A 6,538-nucleotide genomic window follows, 5' to 3' on the forward strand; every position below is an offset into this window, starting at 1 on the left:
ATAAGGATGAACAATAAAAGCTAATTATTCGTCTTTGTCTAATCCACGAATAGTATGGAAAAGAACCACAAAAACGTGGGCATTACCTTACGAGGTTTGGTACACGAAGGCTGCGTTCGATTTGCTCGCTCACACGCTGTAAGCGGCTTTACTGCTTTATGCCTAAAGCTGGTTCTACATTAAGCTGATTCTAATTAGTCGCATCGTAGCGTCGCAAGCGTTGCGGTCCAATCAACATCAAGCTAGCTCGACTCTGATTGGACTGCAACGCTTGCAACACGCTTGCGACGCTGCGATGAGATCAATGTAGAACCAGCTTTAGTCGCAGCGCAGCGTCGTAAGCGTGTCGCAAGTGTTGTGGTCCAATCAGAATCAAGCTAGATTGATGTTGATTGGACCGCAACGCTTGCGACGTTATGCAACTAATGTAGAACCAGCATAATTCACATTGGACGCAGCAAGCATGAACTTGTACAAAGTAAGTTAAACAAAGACATCTATCGTATAGGGCTGCGTTTCGTTATTCACTGTCAGTACTGACAATATGACGTCATAAAGTAGTACTGCAGAAGCGTTTTGAAATTACTAATAGTACTTTTATGACGTTACATTGCATAACGAAACGGATTTAGTAGTACTTGGTAGGACTGTGTAGAAATAAATAATTTTTTAAATTTTGATAAAATTTGAAATTATTAATCATATTCATATCTTGGCGTGCTATTTCTGCATCTACTTTATTCATTAATATGTCATATTAATATGTCATAACTTTTTGACATTATTCGTTTCGACATCTAAAAAACAAATTTTTTCCTGATTTCCCATTTCGTTGAATTTCGCCATCTTTTTACTGCGATTACCTGACCTCGCCAGTCGCAGTAATAGAAATAGGAAGTGACGCAAAAATTTATGACGTCTTATAAACGCAAAAGTATATTGGAAGTTTACTGCGATATATTTTGGAATGGCATGTGCAATGCTGCCAGTACTGACAGTGAATAATGAAACGCAGCCTAGGTCGCGGACTAAGCGCACGGTGTAAACGTAGCCAGTAGCTACAACACCCGAGTCGAGACGCGTCCGCCACGAGTAAGTGGTTCATCATCAGAACTCTAATGTCTAGTTTTACATCTTGAAAAGCAGTGAAGATATCATGTCACCTAACTTGACCCATTCTGAGGCAGATCGGTGTAAATAAGGACATATAAAATATTAATCCGCATCAATTTGATACGCGTACTAACCGATTTAATGGTGTAAAAAGGGTCATAAACTATTCGCGGGCGGCGAATTATTCGCTAAAAATCATTCGCAACGAAAATTTCGCTAGATGAAAAGGCACCCTTAATATATAGAAACTTGTGGTTATGAATGTTATGATTCCAAGCCCAGTCTGCCCAGTTCGTTCAGTGTTCTTGAGGTGTGTGTGTTCCAGAATTATATTTATTACGAAAACATGATGTCGTATAGTGCTGATGAATACATTGACATGATTATCACATACGGTGCATGCGGAGGAAACGGTTATGCAGCTGGCCGTCTCTACGCGGAACGATTTCCCGAACGCAAACATCATCCCAGTAACAGAGTTATTCAAAACTGTATCCAACGTTTACGAGAAACAGGATCAGTGTTCATAACTCGATCACTTTCATACGGTGTACAAATGCGTTTTTGCACCGAGGAGAAAATCCTGCAAGCGTATGAAAATAGCGGAAAGAGCGTGCGCCATATAGCTCGTTCGTTCGGTGTGTCCCGAAACAGTGTGTATCGTATACTCGACCGGAACGGAGTGCGTCTGTGCGGTATTCAGCGACTTACACGAGATGAAAAGCAGGACGATACTTGTGAAGGTATTTTTATTATTTTTATAAAATGTTCGCTTTTAAGGGGACCCGCTCGTTTTTGGAGTAAAAAATTGACCTTCGTTACATTTTTTCAAATAACTATTAAAGAATATTTCTCAGAAAATTTGAATGATATCTTGAAAATTATCGGAGTTGTAGCAGTTTGAACGATTCGGTTCCAAGGTAAGATTTTGCCAGGTTCGAACTTGGCCGGTGTATATTATATTATAATATACCTGGACTCTATTATTGTAAAATGTACAGATTTAGATTAGCAGATGTTTTCATGTTATGCATATACATGTACATGGATGAGTATGTGTGAAAGTTGTGATATTCAACGCCAAAATCCTCCATTGTGATTCAAGAACAATTGAAATTGCAACATTGTTGGCATCTGGTATATTCAATGAAAATTATTCAATTTTTTTTTAAGTAATAGGAATTCGAATAGATCTCAAATGTAAAGCGCTGACACGATAGACAACAATTAAATTCAATGTATCACACATCGAAAGAATGGCCTAAAAGTACCGATGTAATGGATAACATTATCCATAATCCAATGATATTCACAAAGATAAAGAGCTCTTTTATGGTCCAAGAATCAGTGATTACAGAAAACCTATTGTAAGTATAAAATAAAACAGAAATATTCTCTAATGAAAATTTTAAATGCGTTTTTCTTGAAAAGTTATTTTTCAATCTTGCTGTTACTGTAGAAAGAAAATGGCTCAACGCATTGACTTATGCTCTTAGCACATAAATTATAATTATTTTCTACATACACTAAATCTAAAAAAATTAATAAATTTTTACATATTTAATTGAAAAAAGGTACAAAAAAGAACATTTTTTTAAAACCATTTTAATTTTTTTTAAATTTCATAAGTTTAACAATTAATTGACATTACCAATTATAAATTAATTTGGTTTTTTTTATTTCAGACTCACTTTGGTTGTACAGTGAAAGGGTTCTGATAGCACATCGCTGATTGACAAATTTAAAATATCAGCAAAGCAGTGAAAAACTATTAGGCACCAGCCGATGTAAGTGAATGTGTACTATCGGGATGTGTGCTAACAGGACCCTCCCTACAGTGACAGCAATTTGGTAAAAATTGGATTTTGAAGTATTCATCTTGTTAATCTCACTCATTTTTTTATTATTTTCACTTATAAAAATTCATGGATATTTCTTAAAGTATAAATAAAATGTGTGTACGAACTTCAAATTGATAGCTATAATTGTTTTTCTTTAAAAAATTCATGAAAATTATTTTTTTGATCTCAAATAAAAACGAGCTGGTCACCTAAAGGAGATTGTAAATCTTTATCATTTTTTAACACAATATGGTGTCAGAGCTGTCAAAATATCATAACATTTGTTCGATATAAAAGTTTTGTAATCTATACTTACAAAATTGTAGTCCACAGACTAGTAGGTTACACGAACAAACAACATGGAGGTTTTAAAATTAGACTTGGATGTCTAATTACAACGCTCTTCTATAAAAATTTATGTATGTGCGTGAGATATTAAGAAATGTTAGGTAACTGTCGGTGAAATGTACATAGGATTGCTCGCACAATGCGAAAAGGCGAGGAAAATGTTGAGCTCGTTGACACAGGCAAGCATCGAGATTGATTTATTGTTTGAGAGTATCGATTTTTATATGTCGCCCGTTGGTCATCAGACTTAGGTACGAGGAGCTCTACGCTGATCTGTTTAGGAGCAGAACTCTCTCGAACTCGTGGAGAAAAGCGCTTAGGGACGCGAAAGTGAACAAGATTCAAGTTTACAGCATTGTTCTAGTCGATGGCTCCACCAGGATACAAAAATTCTGAAGCTATTTTATAGCTACTTCATATTTATTGTTCGATTAATCGTTATAATATTACAATTTAAATAACATTATAATTTAAATAACGTTTTCTATATCTCAAATTTCTGTATTTTGTTTTGCAGACGTCTCTACGGTCGAGAAATCTACGGACAAGGAAAATAACGTCACGATTGCGAATGACAAGAGTCGCTTGTCGAAAGAAGACATAGAGAGGACGGTAAACGAAGGTGAAAAGTACCAATCAGAGGACGAGTAACAGCGGGAGAGGATTTCCGCCAAAAATGCTCTCGAGTTATGCTGCTCCAATATAAAGAATGTGATGGAGAACACAATTAAAGATAAGATCGATACGTCCGATAAGAAGAAAATTCTTTTTAAGTGCAATGAAGTCATCGTCTAGATTAGGAAAAATTCGTTGACAAGCAAAAGGAATTGGAAGCCATATGTAATCCTATCGTTACAAAACTGTATCAAAGTGGCGGAGCGTCTGGTGATTTTCCTGATGCTAGCGGAGCAGAATCCAATCCTGGTGATGGACCAATTATCGAGAAAGTTGATTAAATGAATTGGCGAACTATTTTTCTTTTATTAAATATACTACATTTTGTATCATTTAATTTTGTTTTATTCAACACTATCGTTAACATGTTTATTTGACCTTTTGTAAAAATAAGTCTTTATTTTTCAATACGAATTGTATTAATGTGATTGTATTGTATTATATAGTGATAAGTTTGTTAAACGCTAAACAGAACATTATTGTGGTAAGATAAAAAATCTTTTTACCTCAATAATGCTCCGTTTAGCGTTGAATTGCGCATCTGGATTCTCAGGTTGATAAAAGTGAAAGAAGATTATTATATAAGTATAAATGATCGCTTTGATGAACTGCAAAATAAATTTATTTAATTGCTCCAATTGCTATTTATTGAAAATTCGAAATGTACTAACTTTATATAACTTTTAATAAAATAAGTAGTGTACTTACATTACTTAGGTCCAGTTCCACAACTCACAGTTAAATCTTAACCGAGGTTCAACTTGTTTCTCATTTCTTTCCAATTCTAAAATTGAATCCTTGTCACCGCATGGAGCTGCGCGGTGTTGAATACTAATGTTGAATATGACAAGCTATGAATATTACGCAATTAGCTATATAGCATTTCGTCAATGACGAGATCTTGTCGACTCTTCTTCTTTAATTATTAACACCTGTCTCTGAGATCACGTTTAATAGAGGACAATATGACCAGGGATCTTGTCGATAGTACGAGAAACTAATTCGGTGATGATTTTTTAATTTATGAATCAAGCACGAAATTGCGGTATTACCAATCACCAGTCAAGCGCAAAATTGTAACATTACCGACTATTAATAAAGCACAAATTTGTGACATTAATATCGATCATCAGTGTTCCATTGAATTTTTAAAAATATTTAAATTTATAAATTTTGTATTATAGTAGTTTTTAATTTCTCTCAAATGGCAATATTCGCAATTAAATTTTAATATTTTATAATCAAAATTTAATTATTTATATTATTACATTTTGATTATTAATATTAATATTTATCACTTTAGATTATAAATTGCATTAAAATATCATAAAAATATAATGGAAACATTATATTTTTGATATTTTATGATGCATGATTGTTCCTAGCATTGCGTTTTCAAATATTTGTTCACACGTTCACTTTTATATAATATTAATTATTTATGATTCGCTTGCATGTAGGGATAAACTTTAAAATTTCTCGTTATCACATTTGTGTGTGTACATGTAACTCTTTCGGTACCGTTACGTACTAAAAATAGAGGATACTAGAGCACAAGCGAGCGTCTTTCCACCTGCGTTTGCGGTGCCAGGAATCTCGATCGCGGCACGACTGTATTTCTTTAATATGTTTCATAAATCACATATGATGGTCACATCACACGTCATGTAATAGCCGCCCGTTAGTGATGCACAAAACAGGGGAATCCATTAGAGAACGTGTAATAATCAGAAATACAAAAGTGAAAGAAACTCTGACATGATTTACAACATAAAATAATCTAATAACAAGAGATATACGATGACTAACGCGTGCTACTCAAAACGTTCCGTTTACATCGGTGATCATTACAGTGAAACTCTTCTACACAAAAAGAACGCAATAATGGCAATATAATTTCCAACATATTTTAATTCGTTACTAATGGTGATTTTAGTTTACAGTCTACTTGATACAAATATAGAATCAGCTCTTCTATTTAAAATTTTTAAAAACTAATTCATGATTATTTTTTAACCAAATCATATTCGAACTTAGAGGTATAGCAGGAAGAGTATTTTTAATTAAAGTAGCTTCATATAAAAAAAGTTTTAGTAAATTGAAGTTAATAAAAAATTATTTAAGATCATTATTAAATCATCACTAAGTTAAGAAAAATTATCAAATATAGAAATTCGTTCAATTAAGAATGAAACATGTACAAGGATATAGATTGATATAATAATTTCGCAACTATCAAAGTATGAAAAATATTGTGATTTTAATAACTATATTTTTTAGTAACTATTTATACTTCGTTTGTAATGTATGTAATCTATATGTTTACAATGTATATAACTCTTCGTCTCTGTACACGTGATTATATTAAATTAATATTAATATATTTTTAAAGACTATCTAAATTTTAACTGACGAATGTTATGATAAATCATAAGATTTAAAAAATTATATTTACATAGAAAAATCGGAAAGTTCTCTAACACTGACCAACACAATTTGACTTTTTCTTTTGCAACACAAGTACGAATAATAATTATTTCTGACGTATATTTGCCTGCTGA

The 6,538-nt window shown here is 33.1% G+C and overlaps 1 pseudogene; it reads left to right on the top strand.

Moving 5' to 3' along the window:
- The first annotated feature begins 931 nt into the window (after positions 1–931).
- Positions 932–4,324, top strand: LOC108732085 (heat shock 70 kDa protein cognate 4-like; annotated as a pseudogene).
- Positions 4,325–6,538: the final 2,214 nt, after the last annotated feature.

Source organism: Mycetomoellerius zeteki, unplaced genomic scaffold, assembly GCF_001594055.1.
Source record: "Mycetomoellerius zeteki isolate Tzet28-1 unplaced genomic scaffold, Tzet1.0 scaffold145, whole genome shotgun sequence".
Classification (NCBI taxonomy): Eukaryota; Metazoa; Arthropoda; class Insecta; order Hymenoptera; family Formicidae; genus Mycetomoellerius; species Mycetomoellerius zeteki.